This window comes from Ursus arctos, unplaced genomic scaffold (assembly GCF_023065955.2).
Source record: "Ursus arctos isolate Adak ecotype North America unplaced genomic scaffold, UrsArc2.0 scaffold_2, whole genome shotgun sequence".
In the NCBI taxonomy this organism is placed as follows: Eukaryota; Metazoa; Chordata; class Mammalia; order Carnivora; family Ursidae; genus Ursus; species Ursus arctos.
In genome coordinates, this window is record NW_026622874.1 from 16,819,349 (window position 1) to 16,844,038 (window position 24,690).

At 41.3% G+C, this 24,690-nt stretch overlaps 1 pseudogene; it reads right to left on the reverse strand.

The window, feature by feature from the left end:
- Window positions 1-620: 620 nt before the first annotated feature.
- Window positions 621-15,404, reverse strand: LOC113262585 (40S ribosomal protein S4-like; annotated as a pseudogene).
- Between the last annotated feature and the right edge of the window lie 9,286 nt (window positions 15,405-24,690).

The following is a 24,690-nucleotide window of genomic DNA, read 5'->3' on the forward strand; positions in this document are numbered from 1 at the left end:
TCCTCACATTGTCGGAAGGAGTTTTTGTGCTGGTCATGGATATAGTGCATTAATCTTTTTTTTAAAAGATGGATTCATTCATTCATTCATTCATTCATTCATCCATTTATCCATTCATTCATTCATAGAGCAAGCAGGGGTGGGGGGCAGAGGCAGAGGGAGAGAGAGAATCTCCAGCAGACTCCTGGCAGAGAGGGGAGCCTGACTCGGGGCTCGATCCCATGACCCCTGAGATCATGACCTGACCCAAAATCCAGAGTGGGACACTCAACCGACTGGACCACCCAGGCGTTCCTACAGTCCATTAATCTTAAGAAATGAGTAACTTTGAAGGAGTGATGATGTTTCTTTAAAACACCCCAAGTGTTCTTCATGATGGTTGTGATGTTAGTTCAGTGGTGCCTCGTTGACATAATTGACATTTGTTCATTTCCTTTCTTGCATCTCTGTTGGCAGCTGACATGCCAAGAAGGGTATAGCCAACTCCCGTTTGAATATAACTGAGGAAAATGCACACTATAATATTTGCTGTGTTTCTTAGGAATTTGATTTGTTCACAACAAATGCACAATTTTTTTTCTGGATGGCTTCCTGTTTTGGCAGTTGTTGAATATCTTCCTTTAGTGATGATGCAGATATTGTACCCATTGCAACACCTGCCTATGCTGATCAGAGTAGTCTGTCGCCTCTTTGAAGTTGTTTGCAGCAACACAGTGCCCTGGATTGGCATCATTTTCCTCCTCCTTGTGCAGTGCTTCTCGAATATTCTGTAACTTCAAGATATCTTTCGCTAGAGTTCATAGAGGTGGTTCGTACCCCTTACGCAGGTGGTATAGTGGTTAATAGTGTGGATTCTGAAATTTTGAGTCTTAGCTCCACTGCTTAGCCACTTTATGTATGATTTGGGGCAAGTAGCCTTCCCTGTATGTCTATTTCTTCATGTGCATGATGTTAAATTAAAAACAGTAATAGTAGCCTACCACCCACTACCTGCCATGAGGTTTCTTTTTTCTTTTCTTAAAGATTTTATTTATTTGAGAGAGAGAGATAGTGGGAGAGAGCATGAGCAGTGGGGAAAGTGAGAAGCAGGGAGCCTGATGTGGGGCTTGAACGCAGGACCCCAGGATCATGACCTGAGCTGAAGGCAGATGCTCAATTGATTGAGCCACCCAGGCGTCCCTGCCGTGAGGTTTCTATAACTAATGTGTTAAAGGACTTTAAGCAGTTCCTGACACATAATAGGTCTTTCCAGCTCTGTGCACCTGCAGTTGGGATTGAGACTGCATGGTTAACCTTTCCTTACCACTTCCTCTTGTTTTTGACTTATGCTCCAATTTGTTTTTTTTTTTTTTTTAAAGATTTTATTTATTTATTTGACAGAGAGAGACAGCCAGCGAGAGAGGGAACACAAGCAGGGGGAGCGGGAGAGGGAGAAGCAGGCTCATAGCGGAAGAGCCTGATGTGGGGCTCGATCCCGTAATGCCGGGATCATGCCCTGAGCCGAAGGCAGACGCTTAACCGCTATGCCACCCAGGCGCCCCTATGCTCCAATTTGTATAGGGTGTTTTAAATCATATTTAAAGATAGTCTTGTGAGCAAGCCGTACTCACATCTGACTCGTTCACCAGTATCAGTGGGCTGGATTGGTGTCCGTGAATATGCATCTCTACCTATGGGGTGGGTGACTCTTGCACTGTTTTGTAAGGTTGGCAAGCTGACCTGGAAGCAATGGTTGGTGCACTTCCTAACAGTTGTCTGTGTAATCTTCCCACGTGTCAGGTTTCTAATTTTAAAGGCTTAAAGAAGGATGAATATTTTAAAATTCAGAGAGTTTGCAAGCAGCAAATATTAATTTATTTTTTTAAAATTTTTATCTATTTATTTTTGTGAGAGAGAGAGAGGGAGGGAGAGTGAGCTAACAGAATCCGAGGGGGAGAGGCAGACTCCCTGCTGAGCACAGAGCCCATCACGGGACTTTATCCCAGGACCCTGGGATCATGACCTGAGCCGAAGGCAGATGCTTAACTGAGCCACCCAGGCACCCAAATGTGAATTAATTTATTACCATCGTGAAACATCTAAACTTTGGGGCACCTGGGTGGCTCAGTTGCTTAAACACCCAACTCTTGGGTTTAGCTCAGATCATGATTTCCAGGTCATGGGATTGAGCCCTACATAGGGCTCTGCACTCAGTGCGGAGCCTGCTTCAGATTCTATCTCCCTCTCCCTTTGCCCCTCCCCACTCGTGTGCTCTCTCTCTCAAATAAATATATAAATAAAATCTTAAAAAAAACACACAAAAAACCCCCAAACAAACAAACAAACAAACAAAAAACCCCATCCAAACTTTGTGCTAGGTAACTGGACAGTATTCATGAAATGGACTAGGTCTGTTTCTGTGAAAACAATAGTTCCCAGTCTGTTTGGAGACACAGCAACTTTTGCTATGTTTTGCATCAAGGAATGCTATTGCTCAGTATTTATTTCTGAAATTTAAAGGTAAGTCCAAATTAATTTAATTCTAAGAATTTTATTCACAACCTAGGTATGAAAAAATCCACCTTGGAAATCACTGATCAATTTGTAGCCCACCATTGACCCTGATCAGAAAACCAAAATAAATGCACCAGCTAAACTATCATCCACAGATTTCATTCACTTCTAGATCCAGCAGGGGATATTAAAGAGCAAGTTGAAATAAAAAGGACATACTTCTGTGTTACAAGACCAAGAATGAGCATAGAGGTAATACAGAGAAAAAAAGCATGAGATTAAACACATAATTTTTATGGTCAGAGGACTCACTGTCATGAGAATTCTTGTTTAGAGTCTAGTGGAAAGAGCTTATTACTGAATAGGCTGATAGAGACTGAGTGCCTGCAGGGAAAGGGACAAGAAAGGGGAATTTGGTGGTTGAAAACATGAGTATGTGACTGGCTTGGTACTAACACCCGTCAGTTCAAGGGATGAACAAAAGCACTTCTCCTCCTGCCTTTATAAATCTCAGCTAACCTGCTCAAGCCAGATTCCCCCACTAGGGCAGCAGAGAGGTCAGTCTGACATAAACCCAGGGACAGGAGGCCCTTTCAGATTTATGTAGGTTTGAGGAGGTTCTGTTTTATCTTTTTTCCTTCTCTTTTTCCCAACTCCTATCAGAATGCCATATGGAGTCCTGGCTGTGTCCCAGGAGCCAGACAAGGGACAACCGAGCTTAATATGACAAAATTAAATACAAGTTTATTAACTAATGATGGCAGTTTGCATCAGAGTTTCGCTATTCTGGCTGTTTTTATGTGGATGAAGCACCTGTAATTGATATATTTCTCTTGCCATTCCACAGCACTAACCAAATGATAGGTCTACTTTTCTGGTTAAATTTCTAGCTAAGGTGAAATCACATGTAGAACTTGAATGGTACCTCAGTCCCATTCATTAACAAATGCTGAATGATACAGTGCTCTGTGTGTGTGTGTGTGTGTGTGTGTGCGCGCGCGCGCTCGCACAGGCATGCTTGTGTTATCTGTGTATGTGACAAGAAAATATCAAAGGCTGATCCCATAACTCTCTTCCACTCTGTGGAGGGGCTGAAGTGTGCACACTGGCAACTCTAACATGGGCCTAGATGCTATAAAATTTCAGTTGGACTATGAAGATGTATAGAAGGAGAGCACAGGCCTTCTAGATGGAGGAAACTATATGCCAAGGCACAGATATACAATGAAGCTTGGATGTTCATGGGAAATATTTCACTAATTAATTAATTCATTCCTCTAATATATTTTTAAAAGATTTTATTTATTAGAGAGAGAGAGAGCATGAGCAGGGGCGAAGGGCAGAGGAAGAGGGAGAAGCAGACTCCTTGTTGAGTAGAGAGCCCAACGCAGGGCTCAGTCCCAGGATCCTGAGATCATATCCTGAGCCGAAGGCAGATGCTTACCCGACTGAGTCACCCAGGCGCCCCTCATTCCTTTAATATTTATAGAGTACTTCCGTTGTGACAAATACTGTCCTAGACCCTGGGGATATAGAACTAAACAAGGAAAAATCTTTGCTCTCATGAAGCTTTCATTCTACGAGGCAAGGGGATAGACTGTAAAAAAATCAGTTAGATAATTTCAGATAGTGATAGGTATTATGAGGAAAACAAAGCAGGGTAATATAAAACATGAGTGGGGTGGAAAACATTAGATAGTGTGGTCAAGGAGGAGCTTGCTTTGACTTGAGAATAGAGTCTATAATAGGACTATAGAATAGAAAACTGGAAAAGTCCTATATTGGGGATGCCATGGAACACCTTGAATGTCAGGTCTGTTAAGCTCTTTTTGGACATTTCTAGAAAACACTAAGTACTTTAATTCTCAAAGAAGTGAGAACTGGTGCTCGCTTTCCTGACCAAGGGTCTTTTTCAGAACATGTATAGAAGCACACTTGTCCTCATGCTTGACAGCAAGTGGAAATGGTTGTTCTGTATTTGGACACTGTTGCCTCTTGAGTCATTATTTAACTTTATTTAATTTCTAAATGCCCAGGAGGGTAATTTTGACATGCTCATCCAGGAAGTCTTTAAGAATTTTTCTTAGTTGCTTATAAAGTAATTTGAAATCACATTTAACTTCAGTTTATTATTTTTCCTGTTTTACTAATGTTGTCTCTCATTGAAGTCTGTCCATACAGGAATCTACACGATTCAACCACTTTTTAGTTGTTTTTGTCAAAATAACCAAATACAGTTTTGAAAAAATAAATCTGTCATTTCTTTACCTCTGTACCTAAAAAAAAGTCAAAATGGGGACGCTTGGGTGGCTCAGTTGGTTAAGTGTCTGCCTTCGGCTCAGGTCATGATCTCAGGGTCCTGGGATTGAGTCCTGCATCAGGCTCCCTGCTCAGTGGTGAGCCTGCTTCTCCCTCTGCCTGCAGCAACCCCTGCTTGTGCTCTTTCTCTCTCTCTCTTCCCCTCTCTTTGACAAATAAATAAAATCTTAAAAAAAAAAAAAGACTAAAAGAAAGTCAAAATGGATTTATCTCAAGTATTCTCAGCTATATGATTTTTCTTTCAATACAAATTCAGAATATTTTGGCTCATGGAGAATTTTTAAGAACAGTTTTTAAGCATGTGAGCTGTAGTAGAAATTCTTTTTTTTTTTTTTTAAGATTTATTTATTTATTTTAGAGAGCAAAAATCAGAGCAGGGGAAGGGGCAGACAGACAGAGAAAATCTCAAGCAGACTCCCTGCTGAGTGTGGAGCCTGACAGTGGTCTCAGTCCCACGACCCTGATATTATGACCTGAGCCGAAATCAAGAGTCGGATGCTTAACTGAATGAGCCACCCAGGAACCCAGAAACTCTTGTTATCTTAGTCAGTGATTTTTTCCCTTGATATAAAAACTATTCTTTGAGCAATACTAGCTTTTTTGTAGCTCTAAACATCTATACTTCCCCTGGATGATCTTACAGTTTGGAAGTCTCATAAGATAGCTATCTGGAGTGTGTCTTATGAGAAGAAAAGAGTTTGCATAAACTAAGATGAATGACAGCAAAGAAATGGGCAATACTGAACTCATTTGCTGACAGTGTGGTAGGAGAAACAGGTCTAAGAATGGAGGAGTGGGGCTGGATTGTGGATGATATTACAGATTAGAAAAAAGAGAAAAATATGAAAACAAAGGAAGTGGGGTAGAAGTGGGCTTTTTTTTTTTTTTTAAGCGTTTGATAAGGACACACTGTCCCATGAAATCAGGCCATAGCGGCACACTTGTCAATTTTGACAGTTTTGTAGAAACATCACCTATAAAACTGGACATTAAGTATAAGAAGGAAAAAAAGTCGTCATTGCTTTCTTTCTTTTTTTTTTTGTTTTTGTTTTAGAGTTTTATTTATTTATTAGAGTGCAAGAGGGAGAGGGAGAGAGAATCTGAAGCAGACTCTGCACTGAACATGGAGCCTGACTCAGGGCTCAGTCTCACGATTGTGAGATCATGACCTGAGTGGAAACCAAGAGTTGGGCGCTTAACTGACTGAGCTACCCAGGTGCTCCACTTTTTATGAAATTATAGAGGATACTCTTTAAAAAGCAATAGACAAGGTTGAATATAAGGTTGCAAGTATAGGTTGAGTGTGGCCCTCAAATTATTATGGTGAGTTATTACCTGTCTTAATTTCATTGTTTATGAAATATTTTTTCAAATTTGTTGGGACTGGTGAGTGGATGATGGGAGATGTCGCACAGCAGAAGTTACAGCAACCAGAGCTTAGGGACTAATTGCTGGGTAAGCAGTAAAAAGTCAGATAGAGAATCATATATGCAAGTGCTGGGGCTGCCATAATAAAATATTGTAGATTGAGTGGCTTAAACAACAGAAATTTATTTTCGCAGAGTTCTGGAGGCTAGAGGTCTGAGATCAAGTTTCTAGCTTGTTTGGTTTCTGGTGAGAACTCTCTTTTTGGCTGCCTTCTTGCTGTGTCCTCAAATGGCCTTTCCTTAGTAAGTGTGCAGGGAGGGAGGGCAGGAGGGAAGGGGGAAAGAAAAAGAGAGCATGCGAGCACTCTGGTGACTCTTCTTGTAAGGACACTAATCCCCCTTAGATCAGGGCCCCACCCTAATGACTTAACTTGACTTTACTTCCTCAGAGGCTCCCATCATATATATAACCACACTGGGGGGGGGGTGAGAGCTTCAACATATGAATTTGGGGGGGGGGGAACACAAACATGTAGTCCATAAAATATAGTAGAAGGAATGACACATCTAATTGAAACAAAGAGTAGAACTGTTTAATTACAACAGGATAATAAATTGGGCTCTGAGCTTCCTGGCAAAGAGGGCAAAAGGGAAACATACTAGGCAGTGTGAATTTAAGTCAGCACCTTGAGTCTTATTCTCTTAATTTGTGTTTCTTTTTTTTTTTTTTTTTTAATGTTTGGCACCTTTATTTGTATTGATCAAAAACTTGAAACAACCAAAATGTCCCTCAGTAAGTGTGTGATTAAACAAAAAGTATAATAGCCAAACCATGGAATACTACTCAGATGAACCACTGACACAGCAACAACTTGAGTGGATCACAAGAACGTTATTCTAAATGAGAAAAACTCAATCTCAAAAGACACCATGTTGCTTGATTTCATTTACATAACATTTTACAAATGACAAAATTATACAGATGGAAAACAGATTAGTTGTTGTCAGGGGTTAAAGATGATGGGGAGAATGGGCACAGGGGAGAGAATTGTGGTGATGGAATAATGCTATAACTGGGTTGGTGGTTACATGAAGCTGACAAGTGACAAAATGACATAGAATCAAGAATATATATTGTTCCAATGTCAATTTCCTAGATTTGATCCTGTATGACAGGCATATACAACATAAGCCTTCAGAGAAATTAGATAAAAACCACAAAGGACCTTTCTGCACCATATTTACAATATCTGCAAATCTGTATTTAAAAATACAACGTTTTAAAAGTCTATTGTATTTTTATACACTGGCAATACAAAAATTGAAAATGTTATTAAAAGCAAAGCACTAAAACTATGATGCATGGAATAGCACCAAAAACAAAAGAAGAAGTAAAAGATAAAAACAGTTGTTTATTTAATTCAACAAATTTAGAAAATTGGATGAAATTCATCACCCACTTATGATAAAACTCCCTAGGAGAATGAAAATAGCAGGAAAGAACCTTAATCTTAGAGGGGATATGTGTTTTTGTTTGTTAAAGCAGTGTCAGACATTGACCAATAAGGGCAGGGGGTGGGGAGAGATGTGGTCTGGGGGCTAGAAGGTCTGTTGTACTTTGTATCATGCTCTAGATTTTTTTTTTTCTACATAGAGGACTGATTTTAAATACTGCTTTTATCTCTTGGAGCCTGGTGGAAGATGTTACAAAGTGTAAGTTCTGGACTGGAGCTGGGTTTAATGACACTAGAATTAAAGATTGGATTCTTTGAACTGTCAGCACATGTGTAGGAATAAAAGAAAACAAGTGGAAAAGTCACAAATCCTGCAAGCAGATTGTTTTAAATATGAGAAGGATTTATAAACCCTATTACTGGTTCAGATTAATAACATACTTTTTCCCCAAAATTGCTAAACAATTTTATGTTAATTCCTTTTGTATTCAAGTAAACTTCAAATGATTTTATCCTAAAAATTACCAGTATCTATGTGGCAGCTTATTGGTCACAAACTAGGGTTGGCATTTTCATTTTAGATGTGCTGTGCTGGTCAGTATAAAGTACAAAGTGCAAAGGGTCACAAAGTCATTTGAATGATGACTGCTTAAATCATTAATACTTAGTTCTTAAATGGTTTGTGACATTCTTCAATTCTTTGTTTCTTTTTAATCATGCCAAACTGTCTTTTTTAAAAAATTGAAATATAGTTGACACACAATGTTACATTTGTTTCGGGTGTGTAACATAGTGATTCAACGAGGCTGTATGTTATGCTGTGCTCCCCGCAAGTATAGCCACCAGCTCTCACACATACAACACTATTACAATACCATTGACTATATTCCCTCTGCTGTGCCTTTCATCCCCATGACTTATTCCATAACCAGAAGCCTGTATCTTTCACTCTCTTTCACCCATTTTGCTCCCCCCAACACCTCCTCTTTGTCAACCATCAGTTTGTTCTCTGTATTTATGGGTCTATTTATGCCATATTATCTTTAATTAAATACAAAGACCTTTCAGTTCACATCACCTAGAGATGATTTCACCTACTATTCTGTTTGGCTGCCAGTCTCTTGTCTCTCCTTCATCAATGTGAGGTGGATCCCTTTTCCTCAGGGAAGAGCGCCTTGGTTCGTTTCCTTTGCCAATAATAAAAGTGTTGGAGAGCTGAGAGGCAAAGCTGTCACCTAGGGCATCTTTCACATGAACCACATCAAAAGAACAAGCATGGGGGTGCCTGGGTGGCTCAGTCGGTTAAGCAACCAACTCTTGATTTCAGCTCAGGTCACGGTCTCAGGTTCCTGAGATTGAGCCCGCATCAGGTTCTATGTTGTGCGGGTAGTCTGCTTGAGATTCTCTCCCTCTCCCCTCCCTCTGCTCACACACACTCTCGCTCTCTAAAATAGATAAACAAATAAATAAATTATATATATATATGTGTGTGTGTGTGTGTGTGTGTGTGTGTGTGTATACACACATTTTTTTTTTTTAAAGAACCAGGATATCTCTCTTTGTTGATTATCGCAGCAGTTCTTTCCATGTTGGCACTTCTGGTCACTATATATAGGTCACCAGTGTCAAACTTGATGAAATAAGTAATCCTGGCAGTCTCCAAATCAACCTGAGTGGTTTCCTTTACCTTGATGAGGGATCAGGGCGATGGCTGGTGTGAGCATCATGGGTCACCAGATGAGGGATTCCTTTTGTGCCCTAGAAGATCTTTCTCACTTTGCACAACTTGTACTTGGCTTCCTAGGGTATAATATAATGAACAGCAAAGGACCTTTGGTGTCATAGATGAGACAGAAATTCTCTTCAGTGTTGTCAATGCCGGTAACATCTATTAAACCAGTAGGGTAGGTTATATCAGTTTGGATCTTGTCATCAATCTTACTGGACTGCTGAATGAGATCTTCATTTCATCTCCTGTCAGAGCATACTTAATTGTGTTCCTTGGAAAGTGAGGGGAGGACATTCTCCCAGCTTGTGGGGACTGGTAGATGGACAAGGAGCAAACATAGTGGTCAGATTATTAGCCTTTGCTGCTTTAGAGCTGCTACACACTTCAGATTCTTCTTGCGACCATGAGCCGGGGCTGTGCTAGCCATGAAAAGAGCAGTCTTCAATTCTTAGCTTGTGTACATTTTCTTTTAGTTCAGCTTGGTTCTTAAATCTACTTTGTTTTCTCAAAATGGTAGAAAGGGAAAAAATAATCCCTGATCTCACGATCCTTTCAAAATGGAAAAGTCAAGAATTCTCAGTGTCTAAAAGTATAACCAGAGAAACAACTGTAAAAGCAAACTTTTATTCCTTCATTCATCCTTTTGTTCATTCATAATATGATCAGTTTTTATTGAATACCTTCTGCATGCCAGGATATTTGTTAGGCTCTGGATAAAATGTGGTCTCTTGGAGCCTCCATGTTCTACTTCCATGTGGTACTGTGACAGCTGCCATCCTAGAGGTATGCGCAAGTGCTACTGGAACACTTGTGGAGGTCACCTTTTCTAGATGAGAAACTTCCGGTTGGTTTCTAGAGAAAATGGTCCATGGTGTGAGAGGTGAATAGAAGCAAGCCATGGAGAGGCAGGGAGTACAGAGATGACATTCTGTGCATGGGAGCCACTGGTTCAAAAGCAGAGAGGCACAACTGGGTGATACCTGAGTGACACGTCGTCCAGAGGAGAGTCGTAACCCAAAAAGGTTAGGACAGAATGTTGCATGCCATGCTAATTTGGCACTTTCTCCTAAAAGCTCTCCTAAATTGTTTGAAGGGTTTTAACGATTGGATTGGGGTGATCAGATCTGTTTTTTTGAATGATAGTGCCAGTAAGACTGTGGCAAATGGATTGAGGGTGGGGTGCCAGAACTGTGGTCTGGGATCAAGTTAGAAACTATTGTCATAATCCAGGCAAGAAGCGAAGAGGTCCTGTGCTAGACTGTTAAATGTTTCCCAAAGGCATAAAAACAAATCTCTTACACAATCCTGGGCCAGATGCTTTAAACCGTTATTTAGAGGAAAGCAGATAATATCTGCTTGCAGGCGGGTCTAGTTACTTTTTTTCTTTCTTATTAAAAAAAAAACAAAAACCCATCAATGCAGTTTCGAAGCCATATGATATTTTCAAACTCCTGAAGAAAAAACAAGATAAGCAGACATTAAATCACCCATGCTTACCAATAGTCTACTCCCTTTTCAGGCAATCTTATGCAGATTAATCAGAACCAAACCCATAAATTTTAATTGTAACATATGTTCTATCATCTGCCAATGTATTTTCAAGTCTGAGCAGGTATGACCATATGCCATGATGAACAAATGAACTGGAAGGATCAAAGTTATTGGATCTGGTCCCATGATTTATAATTTCCAAATCAACATGAAGAGAAAACAGCAGGCATCAAACATCCATCTATGCTTGTACCAGGTCATACACTGTAATTCTATCCAAGTACAAGTTTCCATGGTAAACAGGGCAAGACTTGCCAACACTTCACAGGTTTCCAAAAAGCAGCTATGTCCCTCTTGGGAGAACTTTGTAACTGGAAAAGAAAATCTTCATGGATGAAATCTCCAGCAAAATAAAGTCACAGACTATATTTCTGTAGCAGGCTTTTTGCCAAATGTCTCATCAACAAGTATGGCGTTGGCAGTGACCCGTCCTATGGTAGAGGTGGTAAAATGCTCCCGCCAAACCTTGTTTTCATTTGCTCACAGCTTCCTTGGGGGAAAAAAATCTTACTTTGAGTTGGAATTTTCCACGTTTTATCCCAGTCCAAAGGTGACTTAAATTTTTTTTTAGAAAGTTGAATTAAAGTCAAGTGAAATTTGTAAAGTTTAGTCATTTGGGGAGCTATGTGTACACAAAGATCTCACTGGGTAACACCAAAAAATTACATTTTCCTTTTCCTTGTGACTTTTGGAAGACTAACTCCTTTTGGCTGTTTCTTTTGAAAGGATTTAACCCTGTCTAAGTTACAGGGGCAGGAAACCAACCATTTTTGCAATTTACTCAAACAGATTTTTGCCCATGAAGAACTAATAAAATAAGACTTTACATATTGAATCTAAGACTTTACATATTAAATCTAATATGTAAATTAAGCTTTACATATTAAATCTAAAATTTAGAATGTTCCCACATATATTTGATAGAAAAAGTATTTAGAAATAATGAGTTTAAGTCAATTGAATTCAACAAATCTACAAAGCACTGGGCACTAAGTGAGTGCTCAGTGTTAGAGGTATATAAAGATAAATAAAGCAATTCCTGTCCTCAAGGAATGTGTGATTTGGTAGTAGAGATAAGAGTAATAAAAATAGCACTAATTAAAGGCAGAATACAACAAGTGTTAAAGCAGAGGTATAAGCAAAGTGATTAGGGACCACAGAAGTGGGAGAAGTTAATGCTGATTGGACCGTAGGAATAGTTTATTCTGGGTTTTGAAGGATTGAGGGTGGTAAAGATCTGTGAACTGGGAAGGACATTTCAGACTAGAGAGACTTGTCTGAGCATAGCCATTGAGGTCGAAGTGGAACTAGTCAAGGGGGTGGGAGAGTTGGATATGACAGAAGAAGGAATAGAAAATAAATAGGAAAACTTAAAAAGGTAGGCTCTGAGTTTTTCAATGGGTATGCCATTAGTATTTTGGGGTGCACGGTTCTTTGTCACGTCAGGGAGTGTGTATCCCTAGAACTAGCCTCCTCAAAGCCAGTCATGTCAGTTTGATCACTGGAAAGAATCCCCCCAACATTTTCAAACACTGCCCTTGGGGAGCAGTACCACTTCTGTAGAGAATGACTCTAGAGGGATTGTGGATTACCAAATTTGGGGCAATCTTTAGTTCTGTAGCTGATAAGGGTCTCCTGAATGGTTCTGACCAGAGCGAGGGCATGATCAGACTTGGGATTCAGCACAGTGATTTCTGGAGATTGAATCAGAGGAGGGAAAAATTGGGAAGCAGGATAATCAATTCAGTCTCTTGCCATAGTTTAGGCAAGAGTCAATGTGGACTCAAATTAGACAATTTCATCACTTTCATGCCTGAAAACATTAATAGACATTATTTTTTAGCTATTCCTCTTGACTGAAACTCCATAGCACTGCATTGCGAACTCTTTGTGCTGTGGCTGCTTTCCTGTGTTTTTCTTTCCCTAAATTAATATCATATGGTAAATTCAGTGTTACAAAAACAAGATTTTTAGAGGGTGATCATAACACCCTTTCTACAACGTACTTTCTAATTATAGAATAAACACACGGGGGATGGAAAGCTCTATTTAAAAAACAAGACCAAAAGAATGCTGTTTCTCTGTTTCATTTTAGATAGTGTTTGGATTCCTTTACTTCTTGACTTTTTTTTTTCCCCTTAATTTTTTTTTTTTTTTTTTAAAGAAGACTCCGTTGACAGTAGATTGAATAGTTTTGAATCCCAGATGTCAGTGCAGTGGAAACTCAAAGTGGATAGGCAGATGGCGTCTGTCAGAAGCACAGGAGTTGCCAAAACAGAAGACGGTGCCCAAGGCAAGGGAGACAAGGAGGTGGTGCCACCGCCCTGATGTGCGCAGGGAATCCTCGAGATGGGTGGTGCAGGGTGGAAAGCACCAGTCTGCACGCACCCGAAGGATGTCCTGACAACACAGCAGCTGTGATCACGTCTTGTAATGTGTCCTTCTCTCCCAACTGCTGAAATATTGCTGCCTTCTGGTTTTCTCAAGGAACTTTGGAAGGGACTGTACTGACAGAAGTTCAACCACAGACACGTTATGCTTAAGTTTTCCCTAAAAAAACCCTCTTCAGGAAACATTCAGGTGGTTTTTCATTTGACACAAAATGGGATTTCAAGCACATTAAAACAGATGAAAACTTGTACCGCATCTATGCAGAGGCCCAAAGACAAGATCACAAATTTGATTCTGATCCATTTCATTAGCAAGTCTCTCATTCTCCAAACCTCAGTTTTGCAACTAAGGTTCTTGTTGGGGGGCTCCAGAAGTGGCTTGGGCCCCTACTCAGATGTTCTGGGGCTCTCTACCCTTTAGGTTCCCTTGTGCAGAATTGTTAATCTTACTATTCATTGAGGAATATACTGAAAATATAATGAGAACAGTGTTTTGATTTCCCTGGTACGTAATATGTTATAAAGCATTTACATATATATTGGATTATTAAATTCTCTGAAGCTTGGACGGTTAAGCGACTTACCCAAGGTCACAGAAGGGAAAATCCAGAACTCGAGTCCAGGTCTTTTAACTCCAAGCCCATGCTGTTCCCTCTACAGTTTGCTGTTCGGTGACCAGCACTTTGATCCCTGCACCGATGGTGAGGAGAGCCAGAACTTCTGAGCGATGAGATCTTCCAGTTCCCACCTAGGGTCTGCTGCTTTGAATCATGAACATCAGTCCCATTGGCAGTTTCCAGCACCATCTTTTCGAAATCGCTATTGACAGCAACTGCTTTTATGTCTCATGACCCTCAGTGGCAGGGAGTGCCAGCGGCCCCTAGCCCCTGTACTGTTGCGTGCAGTGACTCTGTGCTGGCCATGGTAACTCCCAGCTGCTCCTGTCAACAGCTTTTGAAAGGTCCTCCGGGTCATTCCCGAGTCTCTCGCTTCCTGGAGTCACTCCTTGGCATGCAGACAGCACAGCATCGCAACTTCAGCACCACCTCTAAGGGCACAGCTCTGCTGCTCTACAGCTCTTACTCTTGAAGCTCTTAGCTTCGTCAAACTGGCCTTAAAGTGACTTAAGGGAGCAAGACTATGTAAGGACCCATGACTTGATACTACTAGCTTCTTGGGTTTTGCTGAACTGTGAGACAGATCTGGGTCCACTGAATATCCGTTGGTTCAGAGTGAGTGCCTTGACGTCCTTCTCTCAGACGTCACCTGTTTGGCCCATGGCATCTCTCTGCACTTGCCTATTCTTTCCTTGTTGTGCATTTTTGTGAAACAAGTCCCAGGAGCTGCCCTAGGTATCTCCGAATTCTCAAGCTCTCATGATTTTCTAACCCTGCATTATGTAGAAACTCAAACTTAGTCCCCATAGCCACTTAGCAATAATAATAAGGTAAGATTTATTTAGGGCTTGCCATATGCCAAGACCCATTCTAAGTGCTTTCTGTTAATTTTTAAAATCCTCAGAACATACCCCTGAGGAAAGTCCTATTATAAACCCATTTTATAAACAAGGGAAAGGAGGCTTGGGAGGTTAAAAACCTTGCTCAGGTCATGAATGGGAGATCTGTCTTCTGGTCCTTTCTGAATTCCGGAAGTTTCTAGTGGATTAGAAGTCTGTAATATTGGGGTACCTGGGGGGCTCAGTCGGTTGAGCGTCTGCCTTCAGCTCAGGTTATGATCTCAGGTCCTGGGATCCAGCTCCATATCAAGCTCTCTGCTTAGTGGGGAGCCTGCCTCTCCCTCTGCCCCTCCCCCTGCTTGTGCTTTCTCTCTCTCTCTCTCTCAAAGAAGTAAAATCTTAAAGAAAAAGTGTGTATAATATTAAAAAATTTGTGTATCCTTTATTCTCCTTGTAAAATGCCACATTTTCCCTGAGGGTAGACTTTTTTAAGCCTCATGTGGTTTGGGAAGAGCTAAGACTTCTGTGGCAGACTTTTCCTTTCTTGCCTACCGTCCATCCTTTCCTTGTGTTTTCTTGTTGAAGCCTCTGACTTTGTACAGGTGGCTGTTGGACCCCAAGGCGTTTGTTCTCCTTTGGCCGCATTCAGCCATATAGCCATCCCGTTCTCCTTTGCATATTCGGTATAGGGACCGTTTTGGATGAGCTAGGGGAACCTTAGGGGAGTCTCTGGACAAGATACTTCTCTCTGAGTGAAGACAGAGCCACATGAGGAGAAAATCCATTTGCCCTTATTCTTCCCTTCCTGTTTTGGAGAATGTCGAGTGAGGGGGTGATATCTGGGGCTCTGGAAGTTTGTGGCCATGAGATTACAAGCTTAAGGATAGAAACCAGTTTCTTATGGATGGCAAAATGGGATAATAAAAAAAAAATCTGGGTCTGTTTTTAATGACATGGAGCCTTCAGGTTAACCCTGGGACCACTTCTGAATTTCTCATGAAGTTGACAAGAAATGTCCTTATATTTATGCAATACTATGCATAAGGTGAGAAGTATATGCCAGTCCATACACTCTGACTGCTCTGTGAAGAGATAAGAACAGAAATTGAGAATAAGGTTTTAGATACCTCTGCAGTATTTTGATATTGTTTTAAACCAGTGACAGATTTGTCTCATTGAACAAGTTATTGACTAATCCAAGATAGATTGGAAATTAAAATGACAACACCACCACCATAGATAATTTAGTTGCTAATTTAGTTGATTTTTTTTTTTTTTTACTTACTGTCAGCAATGAATATTCCTAACTTATAGACCTCATAATAAAGGGAGGTTGTGTCCACATAACTGATACCTCTTGAATTTAAACAGATTTATTATGTCACATGGGATAGACCTAGACACAGCAGGGCTTCTGCTTAGAGGCTGTCTTATTATGTGACCTAAAATATGTCTTCTATTTGATCTGATTCTTCTGCTGTTGTCACACTTTGAGGGAAAGCCAAACCACTTGAGGTAGTCTGTGTGGGGTGGCACAGACTAGTCACTCACTAAATATAGCAAAAGTGTGAAGTTGGCAACATTCAACTCAGTTCTGTCTCCCATGGCCCTTCAGAGAGCCCCTCCCACGCAGCTAGCCTGTGATTCCTTCTCTTCTCTCCCCCACTCTTGTGTTTGCTCTCAGCCTGACACCAGTTAACCTTTAATAAGGTTTTAGCAAATAAATTCCCATAAGGCCGTTTAAGACATTGTAGCTTTAGGAAAATTGCTAACTTTTCTGTGTCTCTGTTTCCTTGTTTATAACTTGAGGATAATGTGAGACTCCTTTATATAAGTAATAATCATACCTAGCATATATTGAGTCCTTAGTATGTGCTTGGTACAATTTTATGTTCTTTGTATGTATTACCACATGTAATTCTCTTAACAGCTTTACGATGTATATGCTACAATTTTATCTTTATTATGTGAATGAGGAGACTGTGACAAGTTTGCACAGCTAGTAAAAGAGGCATGATTTGAGCTGGGACGTGACCACTAGAGCCCTCCTGCTTGACTGCTAAGCTGTTGCTCCTCATTGTAAATGTAAGAAATTATCGATATTATGTGATGAAGAAACTTTGGATTAAAAAATAGCTTGTTTAGGAATGTGTCTATGTGAACCACCCATTCATATAATTGCGCATTAACATGGTTGAATGTGTAGTAACAAGCCATTTCAGAGCACCAAAAAAAAAAAAAAAAAAAAAAATCAGCTGGAACATCTGGTTTCTAGTTGGTTTCCTGTTCAGGAGTTTCCTAAAAGTAAACTTAATTATAGTGTTAATATTGGTAGATTAGAACATGTGAGTAGCTTGGAGTATATTGCCAATTGGACCAGCCCTTTTCAGGTTGATCACTCAGCAACCAGAAGCAGTGGAAAGATCTACTTCATTCCTTGGTGATCAGCTTGTTTGATGGAAGGCAGGGCTAAGTCCAGGAATCATACAAGACCAGGGTTGGAGGAGTTGGCCTCCAAGGTTGGCTCTCTTAACCAACTGGCTAAGTGACACTGTGCGAATCACTTAACCCTTCCAAGTGTCCGCTTTCTTTGTGCTGAGGCTCAAATGAAAGAAGAAATAAAGTGTTGTTGAGTCACTGTATTGCACACTTGAAACTAATTTAACACTGTATGTTAATGAACTGGAATTAAAAAAAAACGAAGAAGAGGTGTAAGTTGCTTGGGAACAAGAGGTATAAAGCCTTATGAATATAATTTTTGTATTTTATGTTTATATGAGTGCCTAACCCCTGATATTGCCACTGTGGTATATTTAGAACAAGTAGCATGCTTTAGTGAAAACTCCACTGTCTCCGGGACAAGCAGACCCAGTTCCCGTTCCAGTCCTACTCTATCTCCAGCCTGCTGCAGCAATGTTTTCTTACATGGGAAATGAAAAATGTATGTGGTGAGAGGGTTTCTAAGCCATCTCTGGCACCCTGTGCCATTTGATCATCAAAACACTGAGATATTTTCTTCAAGTATTTTTTCATAGAGAGAGAGAGGGGAATGGGGGCATAGAGAAAGAGAGAATCTTTTTTTTTTTTTTTTAAGATTTATTTAATTTATTTATTTTAGAGAGAGAGGAAGAGAGAGAGAGAGCAAGCACGAGTAGGGGTAGGGGCAGAGGGAGAGAATCTCAGGCATACTCCCTGCTGAGCATGGAGGCTGATGTGGGGCTCGACCTCACAAACCCTGAGATCATGACCTGAGCCAAAATCAAGAGTTGGTCACTTAACCAACTGAGCCACTCAGGTGCCCTAAGAGAGAATCTTAAGCAGGCTCCACCCCCGGTGCCTTGCCCAACGCGTGGCTTTATCTCACAACCCTGAGATCACGACCTGAGCCAAAATCAAGAGTCAGATGCTTAATCAGCTGAGCCTCCCAGGCACCCCTTCTTCAAGTTTTTTTTTTTTTTTTAAACAGATTTTTACTGTTGGACTTCCACATAGGTGAAACACATCTTCAATAGACACCAGACACTGCTCTTGATATGCAAGGCCAAGGATCAAAAGGGTGTCACACGGACATAGCTCACGTGCTGTCTGCCAAGTGTAGGACCTGGTGTGCATGTTTGGAGAGCACCCAAATACCTCACTGGAGTGGACACTGCATGAGCACTGTGTTGTGAAGGTATTTTTCAAATTCCAGGATGCAACCAGGGTTAGCAATATCAGCCCTGCTTTGAGTACCAGAGCTCCAGAGTTCAGGGTGGAGAGGGAAGCTGAGGCTCAGGAAGGATACGTATGCTGCTGGAGGATGCCCAGAAAACCATCAGCAAGCAGGGCTGGAACCTAGCTCAGCCACTTCCCAGGCCAGCGCTCTTTCTCTTGTCCTGTGCAGCCTTGTTTACAAAGATGACTCTGTTAAAATGATCCCGAGGAATTGTTCAGAGAAATCATCACAAAACATCTGAAGAACACAAAGCCTCTGAAAGGGTCAGATGATTTATGTATATTTCACTCATCTCGTGTAAGACAGATAGTCTAGTAATACCTTTTTCTAACCAACCTATGACATGCATACATAATTCAGTAGCATTCCCATCATTCCTGAGTGTTCTATATAATTGCAAAGATAGTATTGCCATACCAAGCCGAAGAAACTTCATATTTGAGAGATTTCTCTTTCTGATGTCCTGTTTCATAGGCATCTGAGGCAGTTCTCTGAAGTCTTTTGTTTTGTGTGGTGCATAATGTAAACACTTGGCCCAGATCAACCAGAGGGAAATAATACATGGCGGTAAGAAAGCAAGAGCAAGACCTGAGGGTCACAGTATACTATTAGCCGAATACGAGTCTACAATAGTTTATTGTGAAAAAGCAAATATTATCCTTGGATATTGCAAATGGAGTAAGCTGTGTTATAGCCAGAATTATAGTAATTTTCCTATTATCCTCTCTGTTTGTCAGTCTGCTAATTTAGCACTGAGTCTATTTTTGTTCTGCTCTTCAAGTTGGATAAATGGCAAAGGGATAGTAGAAAAGAAGCAGCTCAGTGATTAAAACATAAAGAAGAAAACCTTCCTATCATATGATAGATTATTATAGAGGACGAGATTAGCTGCTAGAAGAGGAGGGAAGGTCAGCTTAGGTATCTGAAAGAATATCTAATTAGAAAATTTATTGAGAATTAGCTGGCAGATTAATAGCTAACATTTATTGGGTACTTATTTTGTGTCAAGCACTGTGCTAGGTGGCTGTTCATGAGCAATCCTACTTAATCCTCATGAAAACCTAGATGGTAGGTGTATTATGATTTGCACTTAGTAGATAAGGAATCTGGGACTGTGAAATGCTCAGTAACCTCTCCGAGATAACTCAGCTGGAAAGAAGCTGGGAAGACGCTATCTGTCACCCACCCAAGAGCTGTTCTCTCCTTTATTTTGCAAAGAGAACCCCAGTACTTTTCACCAGTGGGGAGCAGTGTCTCTGTTCAGCCACAGGGGAGATTTTTAGTAGGTCTCATTCAGTCCTGGTGATGTCCTTCCCCTTGCCATTGAATTGGTTCAGGCATGAGAAGGAAAGACACTTATAGCCAGTGAAACAAGAGAGGAGATGCACTGTGGGGCTTCTGGAAACCTTGTTCTTGTTTTTAAAAGGACACTTTGCACTTCCCCTGCCTCTGGATGCTCTGGTGTGAGGCTGTGATACGTGGGGCACTTGATGCCATCAAGCAAACATGAAGGGAGAAAGCAAAGAACAGAGGTGATGTAATGAAGGTAGCAGGATGGAGAGATGGGAAGACCTGCTGAATCATCCAGTCCCAACACCATCCTTCTTAGGACTTAGGACACATAATAAATATCCTTATCCCTCAAGCCACTTTGGGTTGGTTTTTAGCTACTTGTTGCTAAATGCATCCTCACTGATTAAATGAAAACACAAGGATTTAAAGCCATGTCCACAAATACACATTTTTTTCAACTAATACAGTCCTGTAGTCTAAATGTATTTTCTCTTTCTTATGATATTCTTTTTTTTTTTTTTTTTAAAGATTTTTACTTATTTGAGAGAGACAGAGATAGTGACAGAGAGCATGAGTGCGGAGGAGAGGGAGAAGCAGCACGACCCTGGGATCATGACCTGAGCTGAAGGCAGACACTTCACCAACCGAGCCACCCAGGCGCCCTCCTTATGATATTCTTTTTTTTTTTTTTATTTATTTATTTGACAGAGAGAGACAGCCAGCGAGAGAGGGAACACAAGCAGGGGGAGTGGGAGAGGAAGAAGCAGGCTCATAGCGGAGGAGCCTGATGTGGGGCTCGATCCCGGAACGCCGGGATCACGCCCTGAGCCGAAGGCAGACGCTTAACCGCTGTGCCACCCAGGCGCCCCTCCTTATGATATTCTTAATAGCATTTTCTTTCCTCCAGCTTACTTTATTGTAAGAATATAGTTTATAATACATACTAACATGCAAAATACGTGTTAGTCAACTATTTATGTTATCGGTAAGGCTTCCAGTCCATGGTAGGCTCTTAGTAGTTAAATTTTTGGGGAACCAAAAGCTGTATGTGGATTTTTGACTGCACAGGGCGCCAGTGCTCCTAACCCGTCTGTTGTACAAGGGTCAGCTGTATGAATACTATTCAGACTCCTATCTCGTGGTGATCTTCCTGGGGTTTGATTGGTGTGCGGTGTCTTCAGGGCTGGGCTGGGTGGGATTTACCGTGGGTCAGAGGTACTCATTAAAGTATGGTCTATGAACTTCTGTAGGTCCTTGAGTCCCTTTCAGGATCTCCATAAGGTCAAAACTATTTTCATAATAATATTAGTATTTCCTTTTTTCCATTCTCAATATTTTGTGAGTGAATGTTGTAAATTTTAACCATTACTTGAAATGTGGTGTCACTGAAGCTTCAGAGGGGAAGCAGATAGGAGAATCTGCCTGTCTTCTGTTAAGCCAGGTATGGAATGTTTTGCAAATATAGGGGCGCCTGGGTGGCTCAGTTGGCTAAACATCTGATTCTTGATTTCAGCTCAGGTCATGATCTCAGGGTCACGAGATGAAGCCCCCTGGGCGTGGAACCTGTTTAAGCTGCTTTCTCTCCTTCTCCCTCTGCCCCTCCCCCCACCTCGGAGCACACGCTCCCTCTCTTTCTTTCTCATTCTCTCTCTCTCTCCCTCAAAAAACAAAACAAAACAAAACAAAAAAAACTGAATGAAGAAGACGAATGCAGTTAGGAGTGGTAAGCAGATGAGCTACTGTTTCCTCTTGCTTCTGGATGTCTAGAACCTTCCATAGGGTTAGGGGTAGGGCCTGAGTGGGGGGATGAGGGAAGGAGACACATTGCTGTTACTGCACATTTATTATGTGTACGCATAATACATGTTCCTGTGAGAGCAGTATTGCAAACAGCAATTAGGTTCCCATGCGGGCCCTTCAGAGCCCGTTGAACTCAAGTGTTACTGACACATGCAGCCATTTGGTGATGGGAATACTTGAGTCCAGGAAGAATTAGGCAAAGAGACTCCTAGATCTGGTAAGTCTAACATCCTGCAGTGGTGGCAGTGGTGGCCCATGGGGACAGGAGCAGTGAATGCATGAACATCAGGTTCCTAAAGGAAATGCTAGATTCTTCCTCGAAGGAAACACAGTCTTCCCAGGACTCTAATAGACCTTCCTTTTTCCTTAGGGGTTACTGACAATAAAAATGAACAAACAAGAACTTTGGAAAAAATATGACCAAAGCAGCTATGATTGCCAGTAAGCCTTGGAATTTCACAGAAAGGGTCCTTTTAGGCAAATGCTTCTTTAGCCTAAGGGCTCAGCTGAGTTGCTTGAAACACACTTTAGTGTCCAGTGTTTTTTTGGAAATAAACCCACTGGCCGACTGATGATTAGATGATTATGTGGGTATGCAAACCCCAGGAACCCTCTGGATGGAAGGAATGCCCAAGCCCAGCAGGGGATGGGCACTAAGGTCAGGAAAAAGGTGAGGAAACAACAGGTGTTCGTGGTTGGCGCCCATGGCCTGCTGCAGACAGTCCCATAAACGTTTATGAGGTTGGCCCACGCTGGGGTGGAGTCCAGAGTCAGGGCAGGTGCAGTGTAAAGGGAAATCCCAGGGCAGCTGAAAATGGAGAGGTTCTAGGAAAGAGACAGCCAAATGGGGAAAATTAGAGTTACCCTGCACACACCTCCACACCGAAATGGAGATGAAACACATAGGCTCAGGAGTCCGACAGGGGAAAATGCAAGTCTGAGAGCATCAAGCTGTTTTGTGAGAAAGAAACAACCAAACGGAACACAGAACCAATAGCTATTATGTTAGCCAAGCTCGAATAGAAGCTTTTAACCAACGTGCAGTTGCTTGACTGCAGTAAAATTAATCTTAAACTTTTGATCAGAATAAACCCATTGTTTAGTATGGTGTAGTCAAATGAAATGAAAGATCAGGAAGTCATTAGAATATACTGCTTTTCCATAAAGGATTTTGACTTAATGAAGTCTAGCTTTTTAAAGAATAAAATAGTTAATATTCTAGAAAGGTGCTGACAAGCTTAATTAGTCTCTAACTGGGGAATAGGATGTCCTAATTAAAGGAACCTGGCAGAATGAACGCTGAGGAGCTGGCTTGAAGGGTATGGTAATGTGGAAAATAATTTATGCTACATGATAATCTTACCTACTGAGATCCTTATTTTTTCTGTTTCTTTTTTGAGTCAGAACAGACAGACAATGGATTACTCTTCCTTTTCCTTTTTCCTCCTTCCCATCATTATCATCACGACTACATCATGATGTTTTCCCCTCAGCCCTTTATGAGTGTTTGTATGAAAACCTAAGGAGCTACAGTTTAACAGATGATTTATTGAATGCCTGCTGTGTCAAGTGAGGTATGAGAGACTGCAGCTGTGAAGATGGGGTGTGGGAGGACACAGAGATGAGGGGAGGCGGGTCAAGTATCAGTTCAATCTCAGATGCTGAATGATGAAGATGGCTGATGGGACCGCTGTGTGCAGCCTGGCTTTCTTACTAAAGGGACCTAGCGCTTAGGACAGGAGTTCTTAAAACTGGCTGCATGTTAGAATCACCTACGAATATTAAAAAAATATGTTCCCCAGTTCTTACCCCCTGGATTCTGGATTAATTATCTGGATCGGGCTCAGGTCCAGTCCTTTTCAGAAGTTTCTCAGCTTAACAGCCATTGGTTGAACAGTGGGTAATCTTATTTCTAAGCCTGGTTTCAAACTCAACCATCCAGAGCATCAATTTTTCTCATCACCAAATAGGTATAATGTTAGTGTTTACCTGCAGTGGGCATTTGCCTAGCAGCTTGCTTTGCACTGGGAACTGCCCTCCTATCTCTTATGGTGCCAGCAGGTCTGTCAGTCCCATTACCTGTGGTGGAAAGGGATGGCCACAGGTCTCAAGCCTGGCCCTTGGAGCATTTGGTCTGAGTGTTGTGTGTTCACATGATGGATTAGGGCCATCCAGAGCCTTCCATGATGGAGTAAAGGAGAGGGAGAGAGCAGGGAAAGCAAGAGAGGGGGAGTGAACAAGAGAGAAAGTTTCTTTTCCTTTTGACCTCTAAGTGTAAATTGTAGGCTTGGAGCTTCCAGCTGTCAGTTCCCCCAGGTATGCCAAGAGTGTCTGGCTGCAAACAAAGCCAACAGTCAGAGTAAAATGAGCTGAGAGATGAAAACACTGACAGAATCCTGATAATATCATTTGGTTCTTTGGATTCAGCCATTTCTGAAGCCTGAATTATCTACGCCTGGACTTTCTAGTTTGGCCAGATGGTTAATCCCCTTTGATGCTAAGTGATTTCAAGTCAATTTTACATTATTTGTTTCCAGAAGTCCTGTCTAATAGTAAATGTCATGAAGTTTCTGTGGGGATAAAATGAGGTAATGTAGGTAAAGCACAATTCCCGGGGTGTCATAAACCCTGTGTACACACTGCTGTTGTCACCATCAACATTGCTATCACAACATTGTCCTCTTTGCTACCATGGTCCATTTTTTTCCTTAGGGCTCTCTCCTCTTAAGTGAACTGTACAGTTGGATGCTATTACCGTATTTCCTTCCTTCTGTGTTGTTTATTAGGAAGAGCTCCAAACTTTGACATGTTCTGTAGTTTGTTTACATTTTGCTAATCACTGCTCACAAGTCCGTGAAGGAACCAGGATGCTTCAAGCTTTGGGGTCATTGTATACACCCAGCCTTCAGATTTTCATGCTGTATCAGGAAGAGGAATAGGCACTACTTAGAAGACACCTGTTCTTCATATTTTCATCGTCAGTTGAAAAACCAGCATCAGTATCCACTCTGTGGCTTAGCTTCCTATTGCCCACATACCTGCTGCATGCTTTCACTTCTACGCTTCTGCTCCAGTTTCCTCAAGGTACTTCCCTGCCTCTTCTTTGTCTAAGTCCACTTGCCC